This window comes from Schistocerca nitens, chromosome 5 (genome assembly GCF_023898315.1).
Source record: "Schistocerca nitens isolate TAMUIC-IGC-003100 chromosome 5, iqSchNite1.1, whole genome shotgun sequence".
Classification (NCBI taxonomy): Eukaryota; Metazoa; Arthropoda; class Insecta; order Orthoptera; family Acrididae; genus Schistocerca; species Schistocerca nitens.
Window position 1 is genome coordinate 379,929,786 of NC_064618.1, and position 18,614 is coordinate 379,948,399.

Below are 18,614 nucleotides of genomic sequence, written 5' to 3' on the forward strand. Positions count from 1 at the left end.
GAAAGTGAGATGGATGAAGACAATGGCAGTGGGAGCCAAAGAGAAAAGCGATATTGATGCTCAGTGAGAGCCAGTGATAGTAAAACAGAAAGAGATGAGTGCAGACAGAAGTAGTGGGAACAAAAGACAGAGGACACTGTGAAAATGGAAAATACAAATGAGTGGGGACCATAAAAGGCTTGTGGGACCTGTATCCTCCCAGACTACCATAAAAGGCTTGTGGGACCTGTGTCCACCCAGACTGGTGAATCTTAACACATAGGTACAGAGGATCTCGCTTTTTGGACCAAGACCGTAAACACGTGTAGGTAGAGCAAAAGTTAAGTTGGACACAAACAACCCTCAAAATTTTTGAACAGCTGAGATGTTGTGGAGATAGTGACAGCGGGGAAAGAAAAAGAAGGAATTGTAATTCATAGAGGAGATAGTGGAAGTGGCTTGTACTGTAAAGCAACTGGAAAAAAATGACTCACATTCGTCTTTTTTCTGCTCTGGCAGGAGCATTTCTCAGCTCATTTACTATGATGTATATCCATTTACACCAACACGAAGCTAAAACTTTATTTTGGTCTCTATTTTCTACTTTCGAAACACTCTGTCCACAATTCTTGAGCATCATCTACATTATTTTGACCCTAGAGTTTGTGCCACACTTACTTGTGTGCGAAACATGGCTAGCGAGTATTTGGAGGACCAAGACCGCAACCAAATCTGAGGTAATGCTATCAATATTTAACACACTTTGACTGTGCCTTCATTGGTAGTTTTCACAAGGCCCTTAGTCGGTTCATACTGGACAATTTGGTTGTGTCAGTGGCCCAACATGGGACTATGTGGGATGATGAGTGAGACCAAATGCACCGCCAACTTGATGATCAGCCAAGTTTGACGGCCCTATATGAGGTCCGAAGTACATCGTATTCCCTTCCCACCTGATTCTGCCGTCTGCAAGCATGTGATGGAGTTACTACTACACCCTATATCATCTAATACCATTACTAACAGCTTAGTACAAACTACGTTACAGAATCAACTTCCAGTTATAACTTCCAGTTATACTCTGTCGCTAACATTGCAACATGAATGTCGTACTGAAGGTGATAGATATGAATTGTTGAGTGGTGCTGCATTAGGATTGACGATGAATCTTGTTGCTACATTAATTTGGATCATAGCTTGCTTCTAGATTCTTATCCTTTGAACTCACTCACCCCAGAAATATCAAGTAAGTACGAGTATCAGAAGTGTTCGTGTAAAGGATTGCTTCACTGGACAAAAGAGCTGTACACACAATTAACCAGGACCTGGCTGAATCAAGGTGGTTACCATGCCTCACTGAAACCACCAATTGTACAGTAGATGCAATCAAAACAGATGTGTATCTATGGAGAGACCAGACAAATCTAAGGTTCTTGGAGAGAGGCACCATCCTTTACAGCATTTGCAGGAGCTGTAGACTGGTTGACTAACTGACCTTACCTTGTAACATTATCTGATGATAGCCTTGCTGTATCGTACTGCGAAGCTGAAAGTGAGAGGAAACTACAGCAGCTACTTATCTCCAGGGCTTGCTGTTCAACTGTATATTTTAATGTTGCCACTATGATTTTCACTTCTTGGGTAAAATATTCCAGAGGCGAAATAGCTTCCGATTTGAATCTACAGGTGAGGAATATTGACAACCCACAAATCGGAGTATGGAATATAAGATACATTGGTAGGTTAGAGATTTTAAAGAGGGGTGAATTGAAGTTGGGTAGGGATGTATTCAATGGAGTGCGGTGGCAGGAATGACAGTACTTCCGGTTAGGTGATTAAAGTGTTATGAATACAGAATCAAATAGGGTAAGGTAATGCAGGAGCAGACCTAATAATGAATAAGAAAACATGAATGCGGGTAAGTTACTATGAACTATATAGCGAACACGTCAGTATAGCTAAGCTAGACATGAATTCAGTGTCCATCTAAGTAGCACAAGTTTATGACTTACTAGTTCCGCAGATCATAGAGAGACTGAACCAATGTGTGATGAAGCAGAAGAGGTTATTCGTTTGATCATGGAGACAAAAATATAACTATGGTGAGGCACTAGAATTCAACGGTAAGAAGAGAAAGAACCATGGATGGACAGGATGCATTCGGGAGAAATAAATCGAAGGAGAAGCCTTCTGGTAGAACTTGGCTCATAATTTCATTATTGCTAACAAACAGTTTAGGATTCATTCACTGAAGAAATTTGAAAATGATAGGAAATTAAGTAGTTCAGACTTCTATAAATTCTTACCTGTTTCAAAGAGAGGGCAAGCAATCATTGACTGAAACTGGGGAAAGGAGAACAATGACAGACGAATGGCTTACTTTGAGAGATGAAATATTGATGTCAGCAGGAGATCATATAGGCAGAAAGACAAGTCCCAGTAGAAATCCATGGCTAACATACAATATATTGAATTCAGTTGATTAAAAGAGAAAAAATAATAATATTGCGAATGAAGCACGCAAAGTTGGATACAGATGTTTAAAATATGGCAAAGTCTGCAAAATGGTTAAGCAGATGTGGCTTAAGTACATATGCATGGCAGTGAAGAATGCGAGCCACTGACTAGAAAATTATAAGACCTTTGGAAGAAAGAGAAGTAGCTTTATAAATATTAGTTGTTCAGAAGGCATGGTAGTAGTAAGCAATAAAGGGAATAAGTGTAATGAATAGGAAAAGTGGTCTAGAGCTAGCTTCACTTATTACTAATGAAAACGTCCTCGATCATCGACACAGCTTAAATCTGAATAAAAAATCTGTGATTGTGGGATAATAAGTCGGCCTCATTCTGCTAACGGACTTTTCAAAAACGGAAGTATTGCAGACAGAGGTTAGGGAACTGTCTTCGCCTTGGGGTGGGAATCTGGCCAAAGATGGAAGAATCCGCAGCGACCGACAGCAGGAGGATGGACAAGGCAATGGAAACCACTACATTAAGGACACATAATGTGTATCCACAGAACATGTGGTCTGTAATGAAAAAGTGTCATGACGATCTCTCCATTGGCAAAAAATTCCTGAACAGTCCCCCATTCATACCTCCGGGAACACACTCTCAAAGGGAAGGTGGCCATGAGAAAACGATTAAATAACTGACAAAAGCGTTACATTCCACGAGTCGAGGCGGTGAGTGTCAGCAGTTTGAACGTGGCAGGGAAGCTATAAAATCTGAAAAGGAAATACTAAGGCTCAATACAGATATATTGAAGTTCAGTGAAGTGAAATGGAAAGGAGGGTAGGATTTACGGTCACATGAATATAGGGTAACATCAACAACAGCATTAAATGGTATAACCGTAGTTAGATTTGTTATGAACAGGAAGGTATGGTAGAGAGTGAGTTACAGTGAGCAGTTTAGTGACAGGGTTGTTATCATCAGAATCTACAGTAAAGCAATACTGAAAATAATAGTTCAGGTATTCATGCCGATGTAGCAAGCCAAAGATGAGGAGGCAGAGAAACTAGATGAGGATAATGAATGGGTAATTCAGTACATATATGGAGATGAAAATATATTAGTCATGATGGATTGGAATGCGGCTGGAGGGGAAGGAGCAGAAGAAAGGGTTACGGGAGTATATGGGTTTGGTACTAGGAATGAAATAAAGTGAGACTAACTACGTTCTGCAATAAATTTCAACGGGTAATACTGAATACTCCACTCAACAACTGCAACATAAGAGGTAACTTAGAAATGGCTGGGATATACATGAAGATTTCAGTTAGATTACGTTACAGTTAAGCAGAAATTCCGAAATAAGGTATTGGATAGAAGGCATAACCAGGAGCAGATATAGACTGAGATCACAATTTATTAGTGATGAAGAGTAGGCTGAAGAGATCTCTCAGGAAAAATAAACAAGGAAAGAAGTGGAATACGAAAGTACTAAGGAATGAGGAGATACGCTTGAAGTTCTGTGACGCTATAGGTACTGCAATAAGCAATAGCTCACTGAGCATTTCAGTTGAAGAGGTGTGCACATCTGTGAAAAGGGCAATCCCAGAAATTTTAGAGAAAATATAGGTACAATGAAGGTAACTGCAAAGAATTCATGGGTAACAGAATAATTACATCAGGTGATTGGTGAAAGATAGAAGTACGAAAATGTTCAGGGACATTCTGGAATACATTAATACAAGTCTCTTAGAAATGAAATACATAAAAAGTGGAGGGAAGCTATGGTAAAACGGCTGCATGAAAAATATGAAGATATCGGGGAAAAAGATTGTCGGAAGCACCGTTTAAACACACAGAAAAGTCGAAAGAACCATCTGTGAAATTAAAAGCATTGGTGGTAACATTAAGAGTGCAAAGGGAATTCCATTGTTAAATGCAGAAGGGAGAAAGCAGATGGGTGGAAGGAGTACACTTAAGGCTTTTATGAGGGGGAAGACTTTTCTGATGACATGAGAGTAGGAAAAAAATAGGAGTTGATATAGAAGAGATAGGGTATCCGCTACTAGAATCAGAATTTAGAAAAGCTTTGTAAGACTTATGACCGAATGAAACAGAAGGGATAGACAAGATTCCATCAGAATTTCTGAAATCGTGTGGGGAAGTGGTAACGAAATGACTACTCCCTCTTGTGTAGAATGAATGAGTCTGGGGACACACCAAATGATTTTCAGAAAACATCATCCACACAGTTTCGATGACAGCAAGAGCTGACAAGTGCGAGAAGAACCGCACAATTAGCTTAACAGCTATTGGGTCCAAGTTGCCTAGAAGAATAATTTACAGAAATGGAAAAGAAAGTTGGTGGCGTGTTAGACGAGGATGCGTTTGGCTTTAGGAGAGGTAAAGACACCAGAGAAGCAATTCTGACATTTCTGCTGATAATGGTAGCAAGCCTGAACAAAAATCAAGACACATTCATAGGCTCTGCCGACCAGGAAAAAGCGTTTGACAGCGTAAAATGGTAGGGATGTTCGAAATTCTCAAAAAAACAGGGGTAAGCTATGGTTGAAGACGGGTAAAATACAATACTTACAAGAACCAAGAAGAAATAATAAGAGTGGGAGATGAAGAATGAAGTGCTAGGATTACAAAAGGTGTAAGATAGGGAAGTAGTATTTCGCCCCTACTGTTCACTCTGTACATCGAAGACGCAATGATAGAAATAAAAGAAAGGTTCAGGGGTGGTATTAAAATTCAAGGTGAAAAGTTATCAGTGATACGATTTGCAGATACATTGTTATCCTTATTGAAACTGAAAAAGAATTACAGGACTGCAGAATGGAGTAAACAGTTTAATGAGTACAGAATATGGATTGAGAATAAATCGAAGAAATACAAAAATATTGAGATATAGCAGAAATGAGAAGTGGTGTAAACTTAAAATCAGGATTGGTGCTCATGAAGGAGATGAAGTTAAGGAATTCTGCTACTTACGCAGCAAAATAACGCATGGCAGTCGGAGTAAGGTGGACATCAAAAGCAAAGTAGCACTGCAAAAAGAGCATTCCTGATCAAGAGAAGTCTACTAGTATCAAACATAGGCCTTAATTAGAAGAAGAAGTTTCTGAGAATGTATGTTTGGAGCACAGCACTCTATGGTAGTGAAACACTGTGTGGGAAAACCAGGAAAGAAGAGAATCCAAGCATTTGAGATGTGCTGCTACAGAATAATGTTGATAATTTGGTGGACTGATGGGATAAGGAGTGTGGAGGTTTTCCGCAGATGGGGCGGGGAAAGCATTATATGGAAAACACTAACAAGGAGAAGACATCACTGAATAACTTCCATGGTACTGGAAGGAGCTGTAGAAGTTAAAATCTGTAGAGGAAAACAGAGCTTGGAATAGACCCAGGAAATAATAGAGTACGTAGGCTGAAACTGCTACTCTGAGATGAAGAGTTTGGTCCAGAGGAATTCGTGGCGGGTCACATAAAACTGAACGTAAGACTGTAACTTGTATTTATAATCCTTGAGACCACGTGCGTTCCCATAACCACAACGTAAAACTAGCCTGATACTTGAGATGTTGCGTCAAATGTTATTCTCGTACATAGAGTTACAAATGACATGCGCCATCTGCTTATTCAGTTTAGATTAGATACAGATTAGAAGACATACGGATTTTTGTATTTGTCGTAGACGTCCCAATGCTATCATCATTCTGACTGTATGTTCTTAACTTTTTGTAAGTATACTGTTTCGGTTCATCCGAGAGTACATAAGGATATAGGAGTGAAGAAACTTTTTAATAAAACATTGAGTAGTGTTCGTGATCTCAATTATTTATGAACTTTGTCGTACAAGAGATAATGTTTGAGCTCGATTCACTGCTGTAAGTGTATCGCCAATATTCGTTTTATTAACTTCACTACAAATAATGAGAATGTAGGTCGCGGTAGTTAGGTGAGATAAAGAAATTTGCGAAGGACAGACCAGCGTGGAGAGCAGCTTCAGACTGAAGACTACAAAAACAAATCTATAAAGTGTATAACAGAAATAAAACTGCTCGCTAGACTATGCTAAAATCGGCAGTAATTTTAACTGTTATATGGGACCTATGAGTTTCGTCTTTCGTTAATGTATACGACAGTGGAAGTGCGCTAACCATGCTACACATGGCAACTCAATTTTGTGCCATTTAGTTTTAAGATTGCAATATTATTTTCAGATACAGCTCATTTCTCACAAGGCGTCAATTTAAGGAATTAAAGGACTAAATACGGTCTCATATATGTCGTTAATGTGGCTGATAGAATTATACAAGCTCCCTTAAGTCGAAGTCGAGAGACAATCCAACTTAACGCTGCTTGAATTGCATTACCTGATTGTGGAGATGCGCACACTACGAAGATTACAAGCAGCGTGGCTCGCGGTGGAAGTAACTCGATTTGCGGCTGCTCCAGCGAATCTTAAGTGGCATCTTGCAGGAGCCGGCTCGGCAAGTAACTGCGTGCAAAGCGAACAGCCGGCGTTAAAGGAGATCTTTCAGTAAGGTAGAGGCGGTAGAGGTGACAGTAGCGTCATGCGGTTACGACGGGGTCTCCTCGGATGGCAGAATGCAGTCATAGTGGTCAGAGATGGAAGAGAAAACGGATGGGCGACAGAATTCCCGAAACGTGCTGACAGAGCTCGGGTGGCTTGACCGGTGGTAACAGGACCTTTTGAATTCCAGAACCCGTCTTTAAATACTTTTCAGTCAATGAACTTGGGTATCTTCAAAGTGTTATTAATAGCGAATAAACATATACAGAAATTTTCAAAAATTTACAGACCGCCTTCTTTTATTTTAACGCAAGAACTTGTCTATTCATTGCATGTACCCAATCGTTGTTTAACGTTTCTTACCTGGAGATCAGAGTCACGGAAAATTTTTTGAATATCATGGTCGCCTTTGACTGTAATTAATTTATAGAATATAGTATGACAATTTCGACTGTGTGGCAATTATTTAATGGAGTACACACAAAATTGCAGTTACATAACGTCATCTATGTGGAAGTTGTACAATAAAACGACACATTACTTACATTGGTGTTATGGTGTTTCGGGCTTCTCCATTTTGGGTGAGGTGAACGTATAGTGTTTCATGTTAATGGGGGACGACGGGCGTCTAGAGCAGAGGACGATGGTCGCTATTCTGGAAGAGCAACAGCCTTCCAGAGACAAGTATCCTAAGAAAACTGTAGTCAAATTTTGTGAAGTAATATTCATTTTCGTTTGACTTCTCTGAGGGTTCAGAAGGAACTACACTATCAATTCGCAGTGAATTGTTTGTGAATGCTATGAGAAGAGTATTCACAGATGGTAAATTTTAAGAACTCTTTTACTTGTACATTTTGTGGACCAGGCACTATTAGTTTCAGCAGAAGAATGCACAAAAAGCGGCAACGAGATGCAGAGCAGATCTGATGTGTCAGCACAGCATGGAATTCAACCTTTTACACAACGACACAAGCTCAGCACAGTAGGCTGTGGTGTGGTAGGACCGGACAGAGTGACACATCAGGCAATCAGCATCGACAGTTGCACTGAACATTTATTTGGCACATTTAAACAAGACATTTAACAAATAAAACCATCAACAAATTTTTAAAATTGCCATACATCTTTAAATTTACCAATTATCTGAGTTCAAGTTACCTCAGAATTTAAACATTCATGAACCATGGCACTTATGGCCTATTACACATTCAGTGAAATGAGTTAAAAATTATTTGCTCAAAAACTATGATCAACCTGAAGGGCAGTTTACAAATGTGTAACGAGAAAATGTAGTCTTACGTTACTGCAATGATTGGTATTGCCAAAGTAATTCAGAGTGCAGACAACAATAAATCAGATACCATGGCACACAACCACGTTACTTAAATGGCAGGCACCTTACAATGTATGATATAAAATATAAAATTTCATGTGATCAAGCAACCTCATGGGATTCAACAAACTACGCCCAGAAGCAAACGCCCGCTCATTCAGCTGTTTCCAATACAGGCTCGGCATGAACCCCCAAACGGGAGCAGCAACTGTCACGAATAGGCACGAAAAATTCCAGAACTAGTTGGTATCTACAACCAACTGACGTCTGCCTTAAGTAACTAGAAACGCAATAATTCATTACATCATATCATCTGTAGAATTAATCAACCTATTAAATCAGCTAAGCAGTAAAAATCTGTTATCTTCCGTGCGTAAGGCCAATTATACATTAAGCCGCGAGCGTACTAGATACACGGCCAGCAAACACGCGCGGGCAAAGGGGGGCAGGGGGGGGGGGGATGCACAGCAGCACAAGCAGGACACAACCGAGGACCCCGCTACCGCTACCAAGTTAAACAGCAAAATCCTCGATAAAATGAAATCAAAATTCAAGTAACTAGCGTGGAGGATAATAGTATATGGAGTCCCCCCTCCGCCCCCCCCTCCCTCCACCCACTGTCTCAAAACACAAAGCGACTTACAGCAAATAGTCACACTTTGTGATTAAATCAGAATTAATTAAAATATCCACATACTGTCATTGAAGGAGTTGTATTTTCATTAGTAGAATCAGTTTCAAATTATTCAAACACACAGTAACAACTGGCCTCTCAGTAAGTCGTAAGAATTTATGAAACGATTCATTTAGAATTAGACACGTGTCTCTCAGACACACTATTACTTCAGATAGAAACGTAATAGTAATGTTATTGCAATTCAAAGTAAAATATTTCCAAGGAAAATTTCAACCATGTATACCAATAGCAATTGGCCAGCTTAACTCCGTCGTGTGATATAAATGCAATATCCAGGCGACACTTAGACAAGGACCACCCACACTGCTTTCAATGACGGTTAAACACTGACAGCAGCAACCTAAGAACAGAATGTATCAGCACTCCAGGCCCTTGTAAATGTTAAAGATCACATCACATACAGCTCTCACTAGAACCTTGCGTACTAAGCAAGTTAATGTTAACTCATTCGCGGACAGACTCAGTAGCAACTACTGGCCAAGAAAAGGAAGTTAACAGCACACAGAACCTAGTAGTCGAATCCGGCCACAATTTACAGCACAAGCAAGGCCCTCACCCTCTTGATTGTTCGACGAAGCCAGCCGCCGCAGGTCTCGATGCCAGGAGATATACAAGGTGTCCCAGCTATCTTGTCCACCCAAAATATCTCTGGAACAATAACAGCTATTGGAAAACGACTTTCACCGGTATCAATGTAGAGCTGGGGCCCATGAATGTACATATTTGGAAACATTCTAAAACGAAAGCATATGTGTTTTTTAACACAAACTTATGTTTTTTTAAATGGACCTCCTATGTTTTTTCTTCAGCAATCCATAGCATGACAAAGCACATACACAATGGCGTTGATTTCATCGCAATATTCCCATTACATCTCGAGATATTGAGACGCGAAGTTGACGCTTGAAACACCCGACATGAGCTGCTAGCGCACGTCCGGAGGCTTAGGCGTAAACCCCAGGCTGCCCGTAATCGCGATGTGATTGACAAGTAAGTGTCCCTCTTGATAAGTATGGAGGTGTGATTACACATGTCAATCACATCGCGATTACGGGCAGCATGGGGTTCACGCCTGAGCCTCAAGACGTGCGCTAGCAGCGCATGTCGGGTGTTTCAAGCGTCAACTTCGCGTCTCATTATCTCGGGATGTAATGGGAATATTGCGATGCAATCAACGCCATTGTGTATGTGCTTTGTCTTGCTATGGATTGCTGAAGAAAAAATACAGGAGGTCTATTTAAAAAAACCTAAGTTTATGTTAAAAAACACATATGCTTTCGTTTTAGAATGTTTCCAAATATGTACATTCATGGGCCCCAGCCCTACATTGACACCGGTGAAAGTCGTTTTCCAATAGCTGTTATTGTTCCAGAGATATTTTGGGTGGACAAGATAGCTGGGACACCCTGTATAGCAAGCTAAATACACCAAGAGCTTCCCAATAACGTGACTGTTTCCACGCCGCCGATATTTCCTACGGCGCCGTCACCCAGGTAAACAGCCCCTAAAGATGTGCTCTTCCTGCTGCCTCGCACGGCACCTGTACTATCCGCCAGACTTGGCAAACGACGATACTGCTAGGCGTCCCAAAGCAAAATTCCACACTACTTGCAAGAGCTTACTGCTCGCTCCCCACCGGCCGGAGTGGCCGTGCGGTTCTAGGCGCTACAGTCTGGAACCGAGCGACCGCTACGATCGCAGGTTCGAATCCTGCCTCGGGCATGGAAGTGTGTTATGTCCTTAGGTTGGTTAGGTTTAATTAGTTCTAAGTTCTAGGCGACTGATGGTCTGCGAAGTTAAGTCGCATAGTGCTCAGAGCCATTTTGCTCGCTCCCCGATCGGCCCGGTAGGTGGTGCCACTGCGCGCTCTGGGCACACTACCGGAAAGATGACCCATACCGGCGGCGGGAATACCGCTGATCAAGCCACATGGCCCATCCTTGTAAGGGGATACAAAAAGCGAGCATGATGACAGTGCAAAACTTTCAGATAAAGCCTACACATGGGAAAACTCCAATTAGACCAAAACACTACGTGGTTCAGCACATTCAGTATGGTATACATACATGATAGGACTGATAGAAATATTAAAGAATGTGGAAAGAAGATCAGCACGATTCGTTACAGGTTCATTTAGCGAGCGCGACAGCGTCACGATGTTCAGCGATCTCCAGAGGCAGACGCTACAAGAGAGGCGTTACGCATCACTATTTGGTTCGCTGTTGAAATTCCGAGAGCATACTTTCCTAGAAGGGTCAAATAATGTATTTGCTTCATTCCACGTACAGCTCACGACAAGACCGGTAGGCTAATATTATCAAGATTCGAGGTCATGCAGAGACTCGTTAACAGTCGTTTTGCGCGCGGACCATTCAAAAACGGGAAAGGGGGTAAGCGAACGTGGTACAGAAAGTATCCACTTCAAGTGGCTCGCAGAGTGTAGATGTAGATGTAGGTGTCAACAATTTATGAAAAAGTCTTGATAGATGTAAATGTCATCATGATTCATACAGGTATAGTATTTAACTAAAAGAGCGCGACTATGTTGAGTTACAATGAGGATATGACAGTAACAAAATGGTTCAAATGCCTCTGAGCACTATGGGACTTAACTTCTAAGGTCATCAGTCACCTAGAACTTAGAACTAATCCAACCTAACCAACCTAAAGACATCACACACATCCATGCCCGAGGCAGGATTCGAACCTGCGACCGGAGCGGTCGCTCCGCTCCAGACTGTAGCGCCTAGAACCGCACGGCCACTCCGGCCGGCTGACAGTAACAAAATTGGTGAACAGTGCTAACAGTGTGTATAATTTACTCATTAATTTCACTGCGTGAAACTAGATAACTTCGAATGAACTTGTTACATCAGCTTTCTATTCGCACATTTTTGAAAGAAGAATACTCACCTCTTGCAAATGTAACATAACCAGCTCTTCAGCTGTGAGATCACGTAACATCCTTTATGGATCTCACCAAGAGCTCGCCGGTTTAATTTCCAAAGACCTGTTCTTACAAAAACTTTACCTAGGTTTGGGATTGGGGTCGTTGCCAATATATGCCTTCTATACCTTTTCCTCTCTACATCTCTCTCACATACCAAGGAAGTTATTACTTGACGTCGTATTACAAGTCCTATCATCCTGTCCTTTCCTTCTTGTCAGTGTTTCCCACACGTCTGCCTCCTCCCTGAGACTACAGGGAAACTACTCCTTTCTTGTTTCTCCACCTAATTGTCAATATTCTCCTATGGCACCAAGTAGCATTAAATTGATTCAAAATGCCAAAAAAAAATTGAAACGTTTCAGAGCTATCGTACAGCAAAGGGCTGTGTGTAAGAAATAAGCAGACACAAATTCTGGCAATCCGTTTACATGGCGTAATTTTCAAGTTAACTAAAGCACTTTAGAACGAAAATGAGTGTGATAGTATGTTATTAATTTCTTAGCTTCGAAAGGGAAACTGTGTGAACTTGGAAGATTTGAGTAAACGTTAAATTTAACGGGCTTTATGAAAATAAGTACTAAACCAGAGGCTTCTCCAATACGCCGTATGTTAATTTATAGGACAAAAAGCAGCGTTAGAAGTGATCGGTGTTATGAAGTTATTTCAACAAATTTTCAATTGCTTTTATTAATTTTCCTGTGCTTCATTTAAGTTATTGTGTTGAAGCTACAGTACAAAATATAAAACCAGGCGTTCCATAATTTACCCAGATTTCGGGACAGTCAGAATTAATTGAATGAACAAAGGGGCAGAAAACCGTTTTACAGTCTTGAATAAAATTGGTCACACACCTCGACTGGGGACACGCAAAATGATTGATGTCAGCTTTTCCGTCACGCAGCTTGTATTCAAATATTCCTTTTACATGTTGAAACCGTTGCGCTGAAAAGTACTTGATTTCTTCGTTTTTACCAAAAAATACCAAGTATCGTGAATTTGTAACACTATTTATAGTTAAGTAACTGATCAGAATTGAAGTTCACTTGCTGTGAACGACAGTTCACTACCGTTATTAATGAGCGCACAGCACAATATTCAATGTGATTTTTTCTTTAAAAAAATTTAGCCTCGTGTGTCCAGCACAGCCAGTAGTGGCTTATTAGTGGTTTATCTTGAGGATAACAAGTTTAGGAACTACCTTCTCTGTGAATACCGAGTCAGGTAGTGCACAGCTTAGCACACTGGAGAGCGAGGATTCGAATGTCCGGCCGTCCCAGATTTAAGATTCCCGTCATTTCCGTGAATCGTCCCAGGAGAATGAAGGGATGGTTCCTCCGATGGTTCCTTTCCTAATCCGAGCTTGTGCTCTGTCTCTAATAACGTCGCTGTCGATGGGACGTTAAGCTCTAAGGCAACTTTTTTTTTAAATCTGCAAATGGTGTGACTTACGTAATCGACTAAAATTCAGTTCACAAGAGACTTCCATGATCTGATGATGTTCCTCAAAGCTTGTAGTGACGTGTTAACCTCTGCAACATACGCATCATTAACGTAATTCATAACTAAGGATTACAGCAGAACGGAACGCAATGGAAAGAGACAGATAGTAAATTTTAAAATTATTGTTTTGTAATCATCATTAAGATCAGTATTGTCGTTGTCATTGATTAGCATTACTGGGTATACCCCATTTCTGAGATTACACTGTTCAATCCATTGGCAATATTTTCTTCCTAAATCTCTGTTTGCTTGGAGTTGATATTCGAGCATTTTATGCGGCAACACTTTCTCTGCAGTCCAAATAGAATTCTGGTGCCATTTGTATTCACACAGATACACTATATACCATGTACCGTTCCTTCTACGTGCCAATATTTTCTTCTACGAGGGCTATCCACAAATTACATTACGTTTTGGAGTTAAAATTAAATAAAGTATTGGAATTTTTTTTATTATATACAGATGAAAGCCACACTTAAATACTACTTTTCTACATAGTTACCATTTCAATTAAGACACTTATCGTAGCGATGGACGAGCTTGGAAATTCCTTCGTCGTAAAATTCGGCCGCCTGCGCCTTCAACCACGTGGCGACTGTCTTTTGGCACAGACAAGGTGTGATTTTTGTGGACTTCCTGGAAAGAGGCACTACAATAAACTCTCAAAGTTACAGCAAAACTCTGCACAACCTCAGAAGAGCAATACAAAACAAGCGCAGGGGAAAGTTGTGCTCAAAGATCTTGCTGATTCACGACAACGCCCGGGCACACACGGCAAATGCCACTCGTGAAGTTATCGAATCTTTTAAGTGGGAGTTGTTTCCCGACCTGGCACCGAGCGACTTCCACTTACTCCCAGCAACGAAGAAGTGGTTGGCTATGCAGCGTTTTGATGACAACGCACAGCTTCAAGAAGAGGTAACCATGTGGTTGAAGGCGCACGCGGCCGAATTTTACGACGAAGGAAATTCCAAGTTCGTCCATCGCTACGATAAGTGCCTTAATTTAAATGGCAACTATGTAGAAAAAGTAGTATTTAAGTGTGGCTTTCATCTGTATATAATAAAAAAAATTCCAATACTTTATTTATTTTTAATTCCAAAACGTAATGTACTTTGTGGATAGCCCTCTATTTCACTTCTCACTCTATACCTCAGCGCCATACAAAGAAAGGAACCTAAGAATTACATCTATACACTGTTTTTCATGCCTCTATCGTTACAGTGAAAAGTGCGACACTCACTCCCGTATATAAGTGCTGTGTTTTTTATGCTATTGTGAAACCTCATTTGTATTTCTTTACTCGGCTCCTTACCACGGTTTATTGTGCTTGTCTATTTATTACGTTTTATTAATTTTTTTTATTTGTCTCTCTGTGTGATTTGTTTCTAAATTACAAAATAGGGATACAAAGAAAACTGTCAAAAACGAGATTGTCACCTCATTCGTGAGTTGCTTAGTATGTTTTCGGTTCGATAACCTACAAAATTAATAATTCTTTGACGGTAGGAGATCACTACGTGCATCAATCTGTATAATGAAAGAAAAAGTAAATTCATGCTCACAGTTCAGTTCGGATGAACTGGATAAGGCTACCACCGTGATTGCGGAAATGCAGTTTAGTCTGTCAACATCCCTTAAAGGATCGTATCAACTTGAAGCGTTCGTACAGTGCCGCTTTACACGAACAAGGCTTGTTGCCATGCGAAGTTGCCTGCCTAGTTGGTCTTCACCACAGAGACTTCATTCGGATATTAAGTCACTATACCAAGCGAGGTGGCGCAGTGGCTAGCACACTGGACTCGCATTCAGGAGGACGACGGTTAAATCCCGCGTCCGGCCATCCTGATTCAGGTTTTCCGTGATCTCCATAAATTGCTCCAGGCAAATGCCGGGATGGTTCCTTCGAAAGGGCACGGCCGACTTCCTTTCCTAATCCGATGAGAGCGATGACCTCGCTGTCTGATCTCCTCTCCCAAAACAACCCAACTCATTAAGTCACTATCATGAGATAAAACAGTGAAGATCTCCCCGTTGTGGTAGCCTGCGGTCAACAACTGCCTACAGATGAAGACTTACAGTTACTCAGAATCCTACAGAACTTTACTTTGGAAGGATTATGTTGAATTCGTCTGTAGAAAATTATGTCCAGACCATCAGTTTCATGTCTAGGTGGCCAGTACGATCCACACTACAAATCTTACCGCAGCGGGCTGTGCGAGGAAGGTGAAGATAGGAGCTCCTGGAAGAAAATATTTATATCATTGGAGTCGACCTGCATTCACCTACGAGCCGTGCTGTCCTGAGAGTCAGCAGGGAAACGGGTCAGTCATGTTCTGGGCACGTATCATGTACAGATGTCGGACGTCTCTCACCAGTATCGATGGTGCGAGGTATGTAGGATCGGGGCTATTGCCGAGACTAACAGTCTTTCAAGGCGGTAATTAAGGCCCACCTCGGTACCATCTTCCTTCAAGAGGAAAGAGTCAGCAGAATGCAATAGACTGCGATACTGGTGACCCGCACCCGATTAAACTTGCTTAGTACCACTAGAAACTTGCAACTTCCACATACTGGACGACCTCAGGAGGACTGGTACCAAAGGCCGTCTCGATCACCTTGTGGATCGCATGCCAAGTATCCAGGTATTTTAGAGAAGTGTGTGCATTTGATATATTTGTTAGCGTTAACACAAAAATTTTAACAAATATGTATTGGCCAATGCCCAAAACAATTTGGAAATTTTTTTGTGGGGAGCATGAGGGCTATGTAAGTAGACTCCATATGAAAATAACTGATTGTGCGGTGTGCAGTCTGTAGCTGGTTTGCATTGTTGGAATATTTGCTATTGTAGTGTTGGGCAGTCGGATGTGAACAGTGCGTAACGTTGTGCAGTTGGAGGTGAGCCGCCAGCAGTGGTGGATGTTGGGACAGAGACAGCAGTGGTGGGTGTGGGGAGAGAGATGGCAGAATTTTGAAAGCCGACGATCTGGACGTGTGTCCGTCAGAAAAAGGAAATTTGTAAGACTGGATGTCATGAACTGATATATTATTATAACTTTTGAATTGTTTGTTCTCTATCATAATCTTTCATTTGCTAACTATGCCTATCACTAGTTACTTCCTTCAGTAGTTAGAATCTTTCATTTAGCAGGCAGTATTGGCCCTCGCTGTATTGCAGTAGTTCGAGTAACGAAGATTTTTGTGAGGAAGGTGATTCATGAAATGTATAGGTTATTGCTAGTCAGGGCCATTCTTTTGTAGGGATTATTGAAATTCAGACTGAGCTGCGATAAAAATATTGTATGTCAGTTTAGTGATGATCAGAAGAAGTAAAGTGAGAAATTTCTGAGTACATTCAGTTTTGCTCAGCTGTTGAGGTTGGTAGCCCTGCACAAGGCCTCACGTACGGAGACAGAGCTCTCGTGAAAGATAAGTTATTTAGGTTGTAATTAGTTGTAGTTGAACACTTGTAACTAATTAATTACGTTCTTTAGTGTACTCTTCAAGCTCACCATTAAAAGTTTTTCTCTTATTTGCGTAGTGTTCTAGTAATCGCGAAAAGTTCGTTTGTTTACTTGTTGCTGCTTAGGCCTAATTTTTCGAGTGTGCATATTTAGCGTTATACCGCAATTGGAAGTGCATTTGCTATAGTTTAACTGATTAAATACGTTCATTAGGGTGCCTTTCAAGCTCACCATTAAACATTTTTCTTTTATTTGCATATTGTTATAGTAATCGCGAAAAGTTCGTTTGTTTATATTTCGCGGCTTTGCCTTACTTTCAGAGTGTGCATACTTAGCGTTATACAGCAATCTTAAGTGCATTTGGTATAGATTAACTAATTAAATACATTCATTAGTGTGCTCTTCAAGCTTGCCATTAAAGGTTTTTCTTTTATTTTCGTATTTTTCCCGCAAAAAGTTCGTTTTGGTTACATTCGGCTGTTTAGGCCTAATTTTTGATAGTGCATATTTAGAGTTATACCACAAATTTAAGTGCATATGGTAACAGATTACTTACATATTAATTTCCAAAACATATTTAGTGTCCTTTCGCATCTGTATTTAATATATTATACGGTTCCTGAAGAGGGGCAGCAGCCTTTTCAGTAGTTGCTGGGGCAACAGACTGGATGATTGACTGATCTGGCCTTGTAACACTAACCAAAACTGCCTTCCTGTGCTGGGACTGCGAACGGCTGAAAGCAAGGGGAAACTACAGCCGTAATTTTTCCCGACGGCATGCAGCTTTACTGTATGGTTAAATGATTTTACTGTATGGTTAAATGATGATGGCATCCTCTTGGGTAAAATATTCCGGAGATAAAATAGTCCCCCATTCGGATCTCCGGGCGTGGACTACTCAAGAGAATGTCGTTATCAGGAGAACGGCGTTCTACGGATCTGAGCGTGAAATGCCAGATCCCTTAGTCGGGCAGGTAGGTTAGAAAATTTAAAAACGTAAATGGATAGGTTAAAGTTAGATATAGTGGGAATTAGTGAAGTTCGGTGGCAGGATGAACAGGACTGGTGGTCACGTGACTACAGGGTTATAAACACAAAATCAAATAGGGGTAATGCAGGAGTAGGTTTAATAATGAATAGGAAAATAGGAATGCGGGTAAGCTACTACAGACAGCTTAGTGAACGCATTATTGTGGCCAAAGATACGAAGCCCACGTCTACCACAGTAGTACAAGTTTATATGCCAACTAGCACTGCAGATGACGAAGAAATTGAAGAAATGTATGATAAAATAAAAGAAATTATTCAGGTAGTGAAGGGAGACGAAAATTTAATAGTCATGGGTGACTGGAATAAGTCAGTAATACAAGGGAGAGAAGGAAACGTAGTAAGTGAATATGGATTGGGGGCAAGAAACGAAAGAGGGAGCCGCCTGGTAGAATTTTGCGCAGAACACAACTTAATCATAGCTAACACTTGGTTCAAGAATCATAAAAGAAGACTGGATACGTGGAAGAAGCCTGGAAATACTGACAGGTTTCATATAGATTATATAATGGTAAGACAGAGGTTTAGGAACCAGGTTTTCAATTATAAGACATTTCCAGGGGCAGGTGTAGACTCTAATCACAATTTATTGTTTATGAACTGTAGATTAAAACTGAAAAAACTGCAAAACGGTGGGAATT